At 39.5% G+C, this 17,307-nt stretch overlaps 1 protein-coding gene and 1 long non-coding RNA gene across 4 annotated transcripts in view; one reads left to right on the top strand and one right to left on the bottom strand.

Moving 5' to 3' along the window:
- Nucleotides 1-5,730, bottom strand: part of WDR89 (WD repeat domain 89) — a 40,732-nt gene extending 35,002 nt beyond the window's left edge. The window contains exon 1 of one of the 3 annotated variants that reach the window (XM_026486910.4): nucleotides 5,626-5,730. The gene's annotated coding sequence lies outside the window, so the exon portion shown is untranslated. The remainder of the gene's footprint in view (nucleotides 1-5,625) is intronic. The other 2 variants (XM_026486908.4, XM_026486909.4) reach the window with 2 other exon arrangements.
- Nucleotides 5,731-5,890: 160 nt separating this feature from the next.
- The window catches only part of LOC130544800 (uncharacterized), a 50,306-nt gene continuing 38,889 nt past the window's right edge, over nucleotides 5,891-17,307 (top strand). Inside the window, exon 1 of the long non-coding RNA XR_008961397.1 lies at nucleotides 5,891-6,052. This is a non-coding gene — a long non-coding RNA (uncharacterized LOC130544800). The remainder of the gene's footprint in view (nucleotides 6,053-17,307) is intronic.

Raw genomic sequence — 17,307 nt, 5'->3', positions numbered from 1 at the left:
AGAGGGAAAAGCAGACTCTTGCTGAGCAAGGAGCCCGATGTGGGACTGGACCCCAGGACCCTGGGATTATGATCTGAGCCAAAGGCAGACAGGTAACCAACTGAGCCACCCAGGCATCCCATGAAATTCTTTTTTTTAAAAGCCAATAAAAAGTAATAATGATCACAACGAATGCCCACAAAGAGAACAGAGCCATCGCTTACCTCAGTATACATACTAACACTAAGGAATATTTTAACTGACATGATAAACAAAGTAACCTACATTATCAGGAAAAGTTTTAATTATAATGGCACACCAAGCTTATTACTCTCTGGAAGAAGTTTCTTTTAATTTTCCTGTGAAACTATATTGTTAGCAAAGCAACGACATTTGGAGACTAATATTAATTAACATTAACTTAAAAGATTTGCTAGACAGGATTTTTATCATTTTTTGGTCTAGCCACCTTACGAAGAGGCAAAAAATTGTGGTAGAGCTTTAAAAAAATCACATAAACTAGTAGAATTCACAAGAGAATTAATGCTAAATTCGAACCCTTTAAAAACACATCAGATAGTGGCACCTAGGTGGCTCAGTTGGTTAAGTGTCTGACCTCGGCTCAGGTCATGATCCCAAGGTCTTGGGACCAAACCCCTTTTCTGAGCCCCATGTCAGCCTTCCTACTTAGCAGGGAGTCTGCTTTTCCTTCTCCTCGCCCCCATGCTCTCTCTCTCGGTCTCTCTCTCACATAAATCAATAATACCTTTAAAAAAAAAAAAAGTACAACAGATACTTACTATGACCTTAATAAAAGAATACGTTTTGCAAAGGACTATAGTATTTGTCATTTCATCGGAGTCTCACAACTGTGAGAGTTAAGTAGGACAAATAGTAGTAGTATTTAACAAATAAGTAAACTAAAGCTCAGAAAAGTCCAACATTTTATATGGTTTCGATAGAAAGATCTTCTGACTTCAAGTGCTCCTTCTATCACATCGTGCTGCTAACAATTTTACGCTTTATACTTTTCAAGTTGTTTCATAACAATTAATGCTTAGCTAAGAAAATTTGGAAAATAATGAACACATAATGAAGTTTATGATCCTTAAAATGTTAAAGTTTTGTTAAATATCTTGTTGTATGATGTACAATTTATCTAGCTGAAATGATGAACAGTTAACTCAGCCAAGATGAACTTGCAATCCAGGAAAAAAAAATCTGTATTTAAAGCTAAGTGAATCCATGCACTTGTCATGATGAGCACTGACTAATGTATAGAATTGTTGTATCACTAAATTGTACACTTGAAACTAATATAACGCTGTACGTTAACTATACTGGAATTAAAATTAAAATCTTATTTAAAAAAACTAAGTAAACCCAATTTTAAATCCTTAAATGTGAAATAACGTGACCCTACAACAGTACTATTTTTCAAGAGTTAAAAACAAAAATCATGGCGTGGCTCAGTCAGCTGAGCATCCGCCTTCAGCTTGGGTTATCTCAGAGTCCTGGGATAGAGCCCTGTGTTGGGCTGGGTCAGTGGGGGAGTCTGCTTCTCCCTCTGCCCTTCCTCTGCTGGTGCTCTTTCTCTCTCTCAAATAAATGAATAAAATCTTAAAAAAAGAAAAAGAAATCACTTCTAACTACCATTTATCTCAATCACTTAAGTTTATTCTAAACCAGTAAGGCAACTTATAAGATCAAATGATTCTGCTTGATGATTGGGAAACCTAAGGAATATTTTAGTCACTAAGAAATGCTAGCTTCCCAGAGATGATCACTTTCAAAGACAGTTTCTTGGTTGTTTTTGTTTCGTTTTTTTTAAGTACACTCTATACCCAGTGTGGAGCCCAATGTGGGGCTTGAACTCCGAACCCTGAAATCAAGACCTAAGCTGAGATCAAGAGTTGGATGCTTAACTGATTGAGCCACCCAGGTCCCCTCAAAGATAGTTTTTTAAATGTACATTCCTCTATATTTATTTCACCTAGATTTAATTATTACCAAACCAAGGAACAGAGAGGGCTGGTGAACCAAGCATTTAACAAATGAAATTACTTAGGCTTGGATTACTGGGAGAATTCTTTAAAAACTCAGTTACATAACTAGTCATCAGGTAAATGCCCAGTAAATGCCCAGTACTTTGTACTTCGTAGCCTATAAACTGCACACTATACCCTCACATCCTAAGTTAGGTGGCCGACTGTCCACACCGGACTTGCAAAGATGACCTAAAACTAGTTTTGCAAGCATTAGCCTGACTTCCATTTTGAGGAAATAAAAACACCAAAATGAAGCAGCTGAAAAATGAATTTTTTTGGAAGAAGTTATTTGTGAAAAAATACTGTGACATTTTTTCCTCGTTCCCATTTTACCAAGCACGAGTAGCTCAAACTCAGACCTTGATCTGGTCCCCTGTAGACTATGGATATAGGATCCACGCGCGGCAAAGTCTAAGAGACTGTGGCTGGCTACCTGCTCAAAGAGAACAAAGAAAAATGGCTGCATTACATTGTTATTGGCCTGTACATCCAGACTTTGTCAGGGCCAAGGATGTGAGGCTCTTTCCTGTGGACCTGATGATAGCACTGGTGTGGAGCCCGCTTACAAAGGACTGTATCCAAGAAGGCTGTCTAGAGGCATCTGGATGCCATGGAGAGTTCACAGGGTAAAGAAACTAAAGGCTGGAGATTGAGGACTGAGAAAAAATCTTAAGCAGCTGGCTAAGTATTGCCCATCGTGGCAGAGACTAACTCATGAGCAGATCATCAGTGAGGCACACAACTAGACGTTTGTTAGGCGTGGCTTTGTGTCAGAGAAGGCAACATGAGAAAAAGTAATGTAGGTCACTTGCAGGCCTGGCCCATATAAATGTCCCACATGTACTTCTCCTTCCAACTCTGTACACAAAGCACAGAGATCTTTACTGAACAGTTCTTACATACTGAATGCCTATTCAGAGCTGGGTTGTTTTTCATAATCTTATTCCAACATACCCATACCAAATGGTAATAAACCCAACTCATCAGATCCTGTCTCCTAATTATGATTTTCAGATAGACACAAGAACAGGTGGGTTATTTTCTTCTGAAGATAGGACAAAAATCTGTTCATCAGAGCTCCTGTCTTGGGGGGGGGGGGATCGGAGAGTATCAATGATGAGGGACCATCAGTCCAGTTCTCCAGAAAGCCTATCGCACATTTTAGCCTTAGGAGCAACGGGACCCAAAGTCTTTAACTGGTTGCTTAAATGGCTTCCTTATAATAAATCCCCATCATCTGAGGTCATACTTCTTAAACTGGGGGACACATCTATGACTATAGTAATCTGGCTAATATAAGCCACAAAACAGTCTAAATCCCTAAAACAGCAGTGTTATGATGTAGCAAATAATTCAGAAGAGTATCAAACATGGGCATATTATGAAGTTGAATACAAAAGTTACATGCATTTCTAAGGCAGAAGATTAGAACTCCAAGAAATTTCACCCTTCTAAGGTGTTAATGCACATCCAATTAGACTTTAAGCTGCATGGAACAGGATCTCCTTTACCCTCTTTATACCCTTTGTAGTAAGCTAAAAGATGACCCCCAAAGATACCCAAATCCTGATTCCTATGAGTGTTTCCTTACATGACAGAGTGGTTTTGTAATTAAGATACTGAGATGGAGAGATTATTTTAGATTATCTAGGTGGAACCTAAATGTAAGCACAAAGGCCCGCATCAGAGAAAGGCAGAGAAAGATTCGATTAGACTACAGGAGAGAAAACAGTGTGACGATGGAAGCAGAGATAGCAGTGACATGCTTGGAAGATGAAGGTACCACAAGCCAAGAACACATGCAGCCACCAAAAGCTGAAAAAGGCGAGGAAAGTAATCTTCACCTCAGAGCCTCCAGAAGGAACCAGAACTCAGAAGTTATTTGAACTGAGCTACTTTTGCATTACGCTATCTACATCAGTCTAAGGTAAGAATACAGACCATATGAATAACATTTCTGCTTTTACAGGGAACACCGTCCTGAAACCTGGATGAATAGGTAAGGGAGCCACATGGGCTTAAATGTATTTTGGAGCTTCCAGACTGGAGAACAAGCAAAGACTGTGGAGAGTAGTGTGCCTAGAGAGGGCATGGAAGCTTACACCCTTTCTGCGCACCTTGCTCTATGCAACTCTTCCATCTGGCTGTTGGGTCATATACTTTTATCCTATCCTTTAATAAGCTGATAAATGCCTGCAAGCCGATCAAGAGGCACTGGTCGAAGCTCTTCATGCAGGGGTTATAAAAGGGGCAGTGCTGGAAGTGATGCAACCAGCCCCTGCTCAGAGATCATCTCTTTGTTGATAGTGAAGAACATCGCTGACACCTCACACTGGAAGTGCTACTCATCAAGCCAGACCACAGATGATGGAAAACTTGGTTGAAAGCATCCTGGCTTCTCTCAATGGCCTTCCCATTCCTAATGAAATGCTACTTAAATGATTTATGTAGGCTGAAAATTCAGGGGGATGAAAACATGGCAGATTAAATGGGGGAAAAATCTTTAAAAAGAAAAGAGGTAGTTCACACGTGGTCCTAGGCTGCATATTACCACTGTTTTAGACACAGAGAATATATAACTACATATATAAAATTATCTATCTATCTATGCTATTTAACACTGGTCTGGCCTCACAGGAAAGAATTTGAAAAGCAGAGACATATAGGCAGTTATCATCAGTAATTTATACATTACAACCATTCTCTCATTTGATCCTTACAACTCTAGGAAGTAGTCTTGTAGTCATGTCTGGTATTGATTTCGATTCTGGCTCAGAGGGTGACTTGCCCAGTCAAAGGTTGGGAAATGGCTCCTAGTCCAAGGTATTCTACTAGATGATTTTATATCGATAATATCAATTCACTTATAGGCATGTTGCATTAACTTTTAAAATAACTTCAAGTTCGGAAAGAAAACAGGTGAAACATTTTACAGTTTAATAGCGTATTTTAATTTTACGTCTTTGGAAACCAAATGGCACACTCAGTTTACCAAGAGACGAGCTTTAGACAACATGTGGACGAGTTACTAAGCAGTCTGTTTCTTCACGTGAAAATAAGAACAGTTAACAGTACCTACCCTTTAGACTGCTATGTGGATTATATAATACACATAAAGTGCTTAACAGAGCTGGTCTCACAGTTTGTATTGTATATTACACGACGTCTCTTCCCAAATGAAAATTTGCTATCTGACTTCGAAAATTTACACACTCAGGCGATAAGAAAAATGCGAGTTGCAGGAAAAAAACAAAAACAGATCCTGGATACCCTTCCTTGAACACTAGGCGAAGGGCGCTTCGCTTCTACAGAAACGTGAGACAGAGGAGGCAACGGGGCCGGCGACAGTGACACCAACACCTAACCGGCGGAAGGCCCGCGGGGCAGGGACAGCGCGGATGTGGTCCAAGGGCTCCCACCCCGGCACCGGAAGCCCCAGCACGTGGCTCCCTTCTCCCAACCCCTCCCCACTTCCCTCAGAGGTCCTCGTGCCAGAGAACCAACGACTACGGCTTTCTAGACTAAACCCACATTGTCGCGTCCGTGCAGAGACCTGCCCATTCCGGGTACGAGCCCAACCCGACCCTATGAAATATACCTCAACTGCAAGCCCACAACGCGCGCGGGAAGAAATGCGAGCCGAGTCTCGAAGCACTGCAGAAGACCGGAACTCCACCCCCTACCTCTCTGATAGGGTAAACGTGCAAAAGAAAGTGCAGAGCATTGGTCAGCAGCAGAGAGGCGGGGGAAGCGAAAGAGGCGGGGTGAGGAGGGCCGACGAATTGCCAAGAGCCAGCCTCTCTCCGGATTGGACGAAAGCAGGACGTCTGCGCCGGCGCAGACCCAGTTTAAGCAAAGCGCCGCACAGGACCTCTCCTTTTACGGTTTGTTAACGGAAGTTTCAAAGACTCATTGGTTGTGACGAAGGTTTGCGTCTCCTGGCTGCGTGGCCAATAAAGGGCAAGAATAAGGCGGGTTCTGCCTCTTCCTCAGGTGATGGAGTCCTTCCGTTGACGTCGGGCAACGTGAGTTCCTCTCTGCTTTTAGACGATGTAACTTCCACTGAGACAGATTCGGGTAGAGAATTGTGGTGACCAGGAAGCTTCTACTGCGAGTGAGAAATACTTGATAGGGCCCTGAAACACCCACATACTCAGAACTAAGTATGACTTCAGTGTTGGAACGCAAAGGAACAGGTCCTTTATTGCTTTTTTTTTTTTTTGCGTGGATGTGTCATTGGCTGAAATAGCTATCAATTTGAAAGTAGCTCCGCCTGCGCCCTTGGGAACTCTGGGATTTGTAGTATCAGAGGCTCAAGTCCTGTAGCTTTAAATGTGGTTGTTGCTACTGAGTTCTTATTGTGAACACCCTCTGACGTTTACTGTGGTTTTGATGTGTTCCGTTGCGCTTTTTATCTTTTGACTGATCAGCACCGTTAAAGCCACTGAGGGAAACTGAAAAGACTTACTGTGTGTTTGTAAAGATAAATAGAGTTTCAAACATTTTACAGCTTGTGCTTGGGCGTGCTGTGCTAGATGTTCGTAAATGCGGTACTAAGATTCTTGGTTTGTAAAATTTTTGCTATTGCCACAAAACGGTCTTTGATTTTCAAATTAGTGTATATTCGAAAATATTTGAAAAGTACACTAAATTTGTCAGTTATATATACTATTTTGGGATAGGTAGCAGCTGCTTAACATAAATCAAGTGTTGATAGGACAAGAAGCAAGAACTGGCTGCTGTCTTGACAGAATAGTGCTGTAGTTAAAATGTCAAGCGTGACAAACCTCAGGTTACACGCATTGTGTATTACTCAAGATTGTATTATGAAGTCCATTTTCAGCCGTTATGGAAACATTATGTTCATTTAAGGCCGAGTTTCCCTACCTTTATTGAATCATGAACTTTCACTTCCCTGAGCTCATTGGGTAGTATTTCATCACTTTTGTGTTTGGCAAAAGTAGAAATCAATGTATAAACGCCAAAAATTTTTCCTGAGTGGTCTTTTCCCTCTCGACAATTTTTTTCCCTATTTAATATGTAATACAAATTGTTTCATTTGTGTAGGAAAAAACATGATTTGTAGTATATAATAGTTCTACATTCTGGATTTAAAATTAAGTACATTTTATAGGATTAAAGCCAAGCAAAACTGCTTTTATGACTAATACTTGGAATTATTGCATTTTTGTTTAAAAAATAAAATTATTTTTCTAATTTTTTGTGTCGTCTTTCTAAATGACACGAGAAGGTGTCAGGTTGTTTTTAAATGAAACATGGAAGATACTATTTCTTTTTATTCTCAGTAAATGAAGAGCCAAACTAAGTGTAATCACCACTATTTCTCCTTTTCATATTCTATATGATGTACTAAGTGAACTCTATGAATAAAAAAGTCACCTTGAGGCAAAAATTCAGAATTATCAGTGTGGGTTTTTTTTAAGATTTCATTTGTCAGAGAGAGAGCACCCAAGCAGGGGGAGCAGCAGGCAGAGGGAGAAGCAGGCTCCGTGCTGAGCAAGAAGCCTGATGGGGACTTAGCCACCCAGGTGTCCCCAGAATTATCAGTTTTAATGCTTTCCATTTACTAGCATTTTAATGCTATTTTTCCTTTTGCCTCCTAATTTAAGTCAGTGGTCCATATTTGGGATATAAATTAAATTCATATGACCAAGAATAAAAAAACATTAAAAACTGCAGGTGTGAAGACTGCTACTGTGGTTAGCAGTTTTTAGCAGAGTCAACTGAGTGACTGACTCACGAGCACGTTTGGCTAATCTGTATTAACTATCCTAAGTGCTTACTCTTTTGGAAGCTCCTGAAGTGTTCCACTTAAAGAGAAAAAGCTTAGTTATTTGTTCAGAATTTAAAAACAGAAATTGAAATAGATACCATTACTGCCTTTTGAGATGTGAACCCTGGAATCATTTTTGTATCGTGTCTATTGAGAAATAGGTTAAGGAACAACCTCAAAGTGAGATAAATGCAGTAAGAGTCTTCAGATGCAGGAAGAGAATATTACAACTTCTATTTCTATTTCCTTTTTAATTTCAACATTTTTCTTTCCATTTTTGTGTTTTAAAAAATTGTGCACATGATATAACAGTATAAATTTCTTAAAATCTAGCTATCTAATTTGGAGTGAATGGTAAAAAAATTTGTGATCAAAATAGTCTGGGAGTGTCAAAGAAAAATTATTCATGATACTTATTAAAGACAGTGAGACAGACTTTATTCACGGGGAGCTATTATGGTGGACTTTTATAATAGGGGAGAGAGATTGAACTCAACTCTGAATACACAAATGGGAATTCATAGCCAGTGAGCAGGTGTGGGGGTCAGTGGATGGAAAATTACTAAAGGGAAACATCAGGGTAAGGGGGATTATTGCTTGATCGAGTCAGCGTATTCTTACTGAAAACAGGCTAGGGTAATCAGACATCACCTGGGGGATAGTGAAGGATGAGGAACCCAATCAGATATGGTCAAACTGACTTAGCATTCTTACTAGCACTGGACACTACAGGGGAGGACATGGGATCCCAAAGTCAGGCCTCCTCAAAAAGAGAGCAATTATATACGTAGACCTCCAGACACTCTCCTATATAGACACACAGAAATACCTGTATTTGCTGTTAAAGTACAAAGTCCAAATTGTACATACTACTTAGAAATACTCATGTTCAATCGCTGTATCAAGGCTCAGCCAGAGAAATAGAACCAGTAGAAAATACATATTAAGAAATTTTTTGCAAGGAATTGACTTGCACAATTTGGGGGTCTGCCTGGGGGCAAGTCTGAAATCTGCAGAGAAGGCTGTCAGGAAAGGCAAGCTGGAACTCTCCGGCAGGAGCTGAAGTTGTAGTCCACAGGCAGAATTTCTTCTGGAAAACCTCAGTTCAGCTCTTAAGGCCTTTCAGCCAGTTGAATCAGGCCCACCCACATTACCCAGGATAATCTTTATTTAAAGTCTACTGATTATGACTGTTAATTACACCTACAAAATGCCTTCACAGCAACACATAGATGGAGAACTTCAAATCATGCATTTGAGAGTGGAAGTGGGGCGTTGGTGGTCAGGCCTGGAAGTTATTCCAGAGAACCATGTTTGACATAGTGTCTTATATTTGTGGGAGTGGATTAGTATAAGCATACAGAATGTACAAACCAATCCCATTTTCTACTCTCCAGTAAAATACATCTAAAAGGAACAGCCCTACTTCACACTTCATTCCAGCTTGCTTCTTTGACTCCCTGCCTCATTTGGCTGTCTAGTCCTTCAGACCTCGGCCTAAGAGCCTGCATTTGAAGCCTCTGGCTTCATTCCTAAGCACCATATTCCTTTGTCCAGCTCTGGAAGCCCAGAGCCCATTGGTTTCCCAGTAACACATAAGACCAATACCTAGGCAAGCATGCTTTTAATATGTTAGGGGTAGTTCCTGGCAAGCTCCCAGCTCTCACGCTTTTGGAAAATGTCAACAAGACGGCCATTGAAGCCAGAGGGTAGGTGGTGGTGAGGACATCCTGTGACAGGTGCCAGCTGGTTTATACCAGTCCCCATGACATACTTTTTTTCAATGGCGGTATTTTACCTCAGTTTTAAGATGGACTTTATTATTACTCCTTTTAGTTTAGACTGACAAAAGTTGTAGAAGAGTCAGGTCCAGTGCTGAAACAGTTCATCAGAAACAGCACCTACTGCCGGAAAACCTCTTGACCGAGCTGCTTAAAGTGAATTGAATGGTTTAAGCTCTACGTTCTCTTCCGGCCACTTTGAGGTTAAAAAGAATGAACAAATAGTAAAATAGCACATTAAGAGGAGTTAGGAGGAGAACAGAAAAAGGCCAGAGTATTTGACAAACTAGTCTTTGGGTCTTATATCTAATTAAGAATTAGGATTATAGTTCATTTTACCCAGAGAAGTACAGTTAGGACTGAAACAAACAGCTTGGGATCTTAATAATTGGTATGAAACAAGTTCACTTTTTTCTTGAATAAGATATGAACGTGCCTATTTGCCCATGCATGTGAAGTGATTCAGAGCTTATGGCAAGATTAGCTCTAAATGGACATAGCTGAAAGAGTTAGTTATTAAATTGCTAAGGTGAATGCCACTACACATTTTCATCCTCTCTTTTTCTCCTCCTTGCGTCCAACTGATATTAATCTTACTTTTCAGGTTGCTTAAACTTCTAAAAACTGTTCCATTTGGGAAAGTTCTATCATACACAAAAGTAGAAAAAATGGTATCACAAACCCTTAGGTATATGACCCTGTCACCCAACTGTAACTGATGGCTAACCTTATTTATATCTATGCCTGCACCCACATTCCTGTCACATTTCCTATCCCAGACATCCTTTCATTTGTATGTGTCTCTAAATGATACGGATTTTTTTCTCCAAACATAACCTCAGTAGGCGGATATTTTAATAAGGACTGTTACTCAAGACTAGGTGTGTGAGTTTGAGCAAGTTATTTAATCTCTCTAAATCTCAAATTACTTATCAGGTGACACTGACTCCCTTTCAGGAGTTTTCTGAAGATTGGCGTAACTTAAAAACACGCAGCACAGTGCTTGCCACATTGTAGACATTCAGGAATTATTCATTCAAGTTCTGACCTTTGATGGCTTATACCACTTACTCTGAGAAATGATAGGAAAGAAAACAAAAAAGGATGTTTGCTCAGCCTTTTAACTGTTGAAAATGATCCTTGAAAAAAAAATTTTTTTTAAATTATAACACTAGGAATGTACAATAGCTAGGAAGTGGCATCAAAAGTTTAAACGAGGTAAATCCAAGTATGGGCAAAGTAGAGCCCAATAATAAAGACTTATGTGAACTTATGTGAAATACAGACTACATGATTAATCTTAGCATTTTTTTTCATGTGATCTCCAACTGATGTATGTGATATATAATACACAACTATTTGAGCTATAAAAGAAATATGAAAGCCTTCTGTTTTCTTTCGTAGGGTTTCCGGAACTGTTAGCCCCTCATAGTCAAGCAACAATGGTGGTTCTTATTGTCTTAATTTTTTTTGGATTTACTTATTGGATTTACCTGTTTGCTTTCTCTCCTCTTCTACTCTAGAAGAGTATTTAGTAGAAGGTTGGATTTAATTTTCTAAGCATTATGTTAAATAAATTTCCTTGCCAGATAATACAATATCCTAAATTGTGCCAAACGTTATAAAGATAGATCTGATCATGATTGCCAGCATCTTAATATCTAAGCAATAATAATATCACATTGCAACAAAGTCATGTTTTCTTTCATTTTAAAAATATGTGGTAATGATAAAGGAGATAAAATACAGTCACAGTGAGAGTCGGCAGCTTGAATAAGTTTGTAATTAGATGATTACAAATGATTACAGATGATTGCCCTCAGGCTGATGAAGTGAAATGTTAGAAGAGAAAAGGAACATTAAGTAGATTAAGTCTCAGTCATGAATATATTAATGTAATTAATTAGCATTTTCTCACCTTTAAATTAAAATTTTGAAACTCAATACTTGATAGTTGTTGGTTTTTACTACAAAGTGCCTACTTTTTTTTAAAGTGACTATTTTTGATAATCATTTCCCACTGAAACTTGTAGCATGTGATAATTTTTCCCATAAATTTTCCACATTAAAAAAAACTACATTTCAAAGGACTTTTTTGACTACTACTTAGAACAGCTTGATCAGTGAAAAGAAAACGGTTTCTTTCCAAAAGCAAAATCATAATTATGCTAAGCAAAATAAGTCAAAGAAAGATAAGTATCATATGATTTCACTCATATGTGGAATTTAAGAAGCAGAACAAACAAGTGAAGGGTTTAGAGAGAAAGGTAACCCAAGAAACAGACCATTAACTATAGAGAACAAACTGATGGTTATGAGGAGAAGTGGGTGGGGGATGGGGGATATAGGGGATGGAGATTAAGGAATGAACTTGTGAGGAGCACGGGTGTTGCATGGAAGTGGTGAATCACTAAATTCTGCACCTGAAACTAAAATTACACTGTATGTTACCTAACTGGAATTTAAATAAAAACGTTAAAAAAGAAAAATAAACTTAAAAAAAAAAGGAAAAAAATACAAATCATAGATACCAAGTATAGGTGGGATATATTATAACCTTTGTGTCCCACCCTGGGAGAAAGCTCTGGGCAGAAGAAAACAAATCTCCCTCTTTTCCATATTGATGCCTTGCCTGCCTTTTTGATCAGCTAAGATAAGGAAAAGCAAGGATTTCAAAGTTTTACTGTGTCTTTGAGTAGACAGATGGCAGACTTAGAGGTAGATGACTCTAACATGAAATGGGCACCACTGTGGTCGTATCTTATGCACAAGGAGGCCTCTGGGCATGATTAGGAAACTGGAGGTTAAGAAACGAGGAATGGAAACCACTCTGCAAAAATAATATCAATAACTACATCTCTTATGGCTAGGAACTTACATAAAATGTGTTTTATTTAGAAAATGTTTCTTCTTAATAGGAAATGATTCATTCACTGAACAAATATCATTGCTCACATACCATATGCCTGGTATATTTTAGGTCCTAAAGATATAATATTTTAAAAAGTCCCTGCCTTCACATAGCTTACTTTCTAGCTGGCAGACAAATATCTATAATTTATATCAAAAAGTATATAATGTAATTTCAGGTAATTATAAGTACTATGCAGGGTGGAATATTCAAATATTTAACCCTGATATGGCCAGCCTGTGATATTTGGTATGGTTTCACATCCCCTTGTATTCCCTTGTGTTTTCTCTCTTCCTTCCCTGCCTTACTTCCCTTTCCTGCTCACTCCAACTTCCTTGACGTTGAACTTCCCAATAAAGTGTTAGTGTGTGACTTCCCCTCCCCACTCCCACCCACTCCAAGTTTGAACATGGGCCAGCTTTAGCCTTGTTGTGGCTGATGTTAGGCCTTTCGTTGCTGGATCATGGGAGAGTGTGGGAGATGCTAGGATAACAAAAGCAGGGGATGCCTCAGGATCTGGGGCAGCAGCTACTTGCTTTCCCGCACAGAAGTAGAATATTTTAATATTATAGCAATTGATGTAGCCATGCTAATGTATATCCACTGAAAATCAGCCATGGTCTTTGAAGAAAAATAGGGCAGGCTAAGAGGATGGAGTGATAGAAATGCTATATTAACGCTATCCTTTCTGAATATAGTGTCTTTGGGAGGTGTCTGTGTATGTGCACACACACACGTGAATATTTTATGTCTGTTGGATGACCAGAGAGCATGGGAGATATCTCTATACCCCACACTGATGGAGAGATTCAGTGGGACAGGAACTAGGAATGCCAAAGCCAACCTTACACTCTTCTGATGAAGCCTCCTTTGTGTTGTTCTGGACTGAATAATTCATATTTTAGGATATTTGTTACAGCGCGTTGTTTCCTATGGATCGAACTGGTGGAATAGGGAAAGAGAGAGAAACAAATCCTAGTGCAAGACAAAAGCCTTGTATGGGGGTTGGTTTCCTGTGTGTGTTTAAAGGGGAGCAGAGGTTGCTAGAAGGAGATTCTAGGAAGCTCAGGAGTGCCCTTCTTTCTGAGGTTGATCTCTGCCCACGCACTTAATTGCATGTCCTTGGAGGCCTTGAATGAATTGTATCCTCACTTTATTTTCAACCTTTTCCTCAGTTCTACCTTTTCCTTCTTCCTACAAATGTGTAAGTCTCTTCCCTTCTGGGGCGCCTGGGTGGCTCGGTCAGTTAAGCGTCTGCTTTCAACTCAGGTCATGATCCCAAGGTCCTGTGATCAAGCGCCTCATCGGGCTCCTTGCTCAGCAGAGAGCCTGCTTCTCCCTGTCTCTCTGCCTGATGCTCCCCCTGCTTGTGCGGTCGCATGATGTCAAATAAATAAATAAAATATTTTTTTTTAAGTCTCTTCCATTCTATAAAACACTTTTCCTGTGACTCTGACTACCTATTTTGGTTTTTTATTTTTATTTATTTATTTATAGATTTCATTTATTCATTTGAGAGAGTGAGACAGAGAAAGCACAAGCAGGGGGAGAGGCAGAGAGAGAGGGAGAAGCAGGCTCCCCGCTGAGCTGGGAGCCTGATGCGGGGCTCGATCCCAGGACCTGGAGATCATGACCTGAGCTACAGATGTTTAACCATCTGAGCCACCCCGGCGCCCCTATTTTTATTTATTTTTTTAAGTAATCTCTTCACCTAACACGGGGTGAACTCACAACCCCAAGATCAAGAGTCGTACACTCTACTGACTGAGCCAGCCAGGCGTCCCTGATTTACTCCATTGTCTGCAGTGCTTTCTATACTGCCTCCATTCCATCTCACCTCATCCTTTAGTCTGCTGTGATATAGCTTTACTTTCTAGGCTTCCACGAAAACCTTTCTCTCATAGGTCACAAATCAATCATCAAATCCAAGGGCTTTCTCTTTTTGTCTGAGAGGACCTACATACCATTTGAAAATGTCAACTCCCCATCTTGTGAAACAACTCTCTCTGTCCTTTAGTTATCTTTCATTGAAGTCCTTTTTCAGTCCCTTTGCCACCTTTGAAGTATAAATGTCACCAAAGTTCCACGGAAGATTTTCTCCACCTTCTGTGTTCCCTTTCTCACTGGCTGCACTGTCCCAGTCAACCACACTAAAAGCCTTAACATAATTTTTGACCTCAACCCTCTTTGTTCAGTCACACATTGATAGTACCTGGGGAGAAAAAAAACCACATCGTTTTCATGTACCCTTGCTTTCCCCACTGCTACTATCCTAACTTAGTCCCTCATTATAGTTTGCTCAGACTTTCAATAGCTTTAAACCAACTTTGCCTCCATTTTCTTCCTCCATCAGCCTCTTCTCTATAAAGTCTATCTTATAAAAAGATGGAGCAAATCCTTAACTCCCTTACTTACACCTTCAGTGGACTTTTTGGTTTTAAAACATAGAGTAACACAAGTTTCTCTCTGTTCCTTCCATTTTCTTTCTTTTTTTTTTTTTTTAAGTAGGCTCCATGCCCAGCGGGAGCCAAGTGTGGGGCTTGAACTCACAAACCTGAGATTAAGACCTGAGTAGAGATCGAGAATCAGAGTCAGACGCTTAACCACCTAAGCCACCCATGTGCCCCTCCTTCCATTTTCTAAAAAGATTGTTAAGGAATGAAAAAAAGTTATTAATCCAGAAGGAACAAGCAAACAAGAGAGAAGAGGTTTTAATGGATTTATAGAAGATGGAAATTAAATGGAAGAGTGATACTTGATTTAGCAGGGTGGAGGAACTAACAATTTAAGGAACAAAAATCAGAAATATTAATGAAAAATAAGACAGTTAACTCTGAAGAATCCCTCAGAGACTCAGTACTTATACGTACCAAATCCACAAGATGGCATTAGACCTAACACCAAAAGTCTGCCATTGGAATCCCGGTTCGCTTTCCCCATCCCATTGATCCTCAACCCTAAAAATGAATAGACAGCCAAAGATTCCAGACATTGGAGGAAAACCTCCAACAAAAACCAAACAGAGCCTGGAGAAAATAGGGTCAATGTAGGGAAAACTTTAAAATAATTTTTCTTTTTTTTTTTTAAGACTGATTTATTAGAGAGGGAGGGAGAGAGAGAGAGAATGTGAACATGAGCAGGGGGGATGGGCAGAGGGAGAGGGTGAAGGAGAATCCTTAGAGCAAACTCCTGCTGAGCGTGGAGCCCAACGTGGGGCTCCATCTCACCACCCTGAGATCATGACCTGAGCCAAAATCAAGAATTGGTCTCTCAACTGAGTGAGCCACCCAGGTACCCAAAATAATTTCTATTATACTCATAAAGAATTTGCATCCATAAAAGAATAACAGATGATGTTACATGTAATTATATACGTAATTTTATATAATATCTAATTACACATATCAGTTACAAGAAAGAGTTTAATATACATTATACATAGATATATATATTATGTGTGTAAAACATATATATACAACATGTAGGTCTATATTAGATAGATATAGATATAGATATACCAAATGTTATTATTTAACAAGAAAGAGCCCTTGGAAATGAAAAAATTCTCACAAAAGTAGAATAAAAGGGTGCCTGGGTGGCTCAGTTGGTTAAGCATCTACCTTCAGCTCAGGTCATGATCCTGGAGTCAAGGGATGGAGCCCCATATCAGATTACCTGCTCAGTGAAGAGTCTGCTTTTCCCTCTCCCTCTACCACTTCCCCCGCTCCTCACTCACTCTTTCTCTCTCAAATAAATAAATAAATCTTTTTTTAAAAAAGTAGAATAAAAAAGAAATGGAAAAGAGAAGAAAAAATTTTCCATTTTTTATTTTAATTCCAGTGTAGTTAACATACAGTGTTATATTAGTTTCAGGTGTACAATACAGTGATTCATTGATTCCATACATCTGCTGATCCTCATCACAAGTGCTTTCCTTAATCCCCATCACCTGTTTCACCCATCCCTCCACCCACCTTCCCTCTGGTAACCATCGGTTTGTTCTCTGTAGTTAAGAGTCTGTTTTTTTGGTTTGTCTCTTTTTTCCCATTGTTCATTTGTTTTGTTTCTTAAATGCCATGTATGAATAAAATCATATGGTATTTATCTTCAGAAGAAAAAAAAATTTAAAGAATTCATAAGGTTCAGTTAATATGAGGTACAGAAAGAAAAGAAAACGGAAGATAGGCATTTATCAAAGAAATAGTTCAAAAACGTGTCCTAGAACAGAAGGACATGAGTCTTTATTATGTCTCCCAAAGAATGAATGAGAACACACAACTAAGGTATGTTACTGTAGGGGCACCTGGGTGGCTCAGTCAGTTAAGCATCCAACTCTTGATCTCAGCTCAGGTCTTAATCTCAGGGTCAGGAGTTCAATCCCGGTGTTGATTTTAAAAAAAGGACTGGGGGTGCCTGGGTGGCTCAGTTGTTAGGTGTCTGTCTTCGGCTCAGGGCGTGATCCCAGAGTCCTGGGATCGAGCCCCACATTGGGCTCCTCCTCTGGGAGCCTGCTTCTTCCTCTCCCACTCCCCCTGCTTGTGTTCCCTCTCTTTCTGGCTGTCTCTCTCTCTCTGTCAAATAAATAAATAAAATCTTAAAAAAAAAAGATACGTTTTTGTAAAATGTCAGTATCCTAGGCCTACAGAGAAGATCTAAAGAGCATCCACGATAATGAGGGGGGTAGACCCTGGCAGAATGAAGTCCTCCTCCACCATGGGGGGAAGTCAGTATCTAAAATTAGTTTTAAAATAAACCTCTAGGGGCTCCTGGGTGGCTCACTCGGTTAAGCATTTG

Source organism: Ursus arctos, unplaced genomic scaffold (genome assembly GCF_023065955.2).
Source record: "Ursus arctos isolate Adak ecotype North America unplaced genomic scaffold, UrsArc2.0 scaffold_25, whole genome shotgun sequence".
Lineage (NCBI taxonomy): Eukaryota > Metazoa > Chordata > Mammalia > Carnivora > Ursidae > Ursus > Ursus arctos.
The sequence above is the reverse complement of the archived record's forward strand: the minus strand, read 5'-3'. Positions and strand labels throughout refer to the sequence as shown.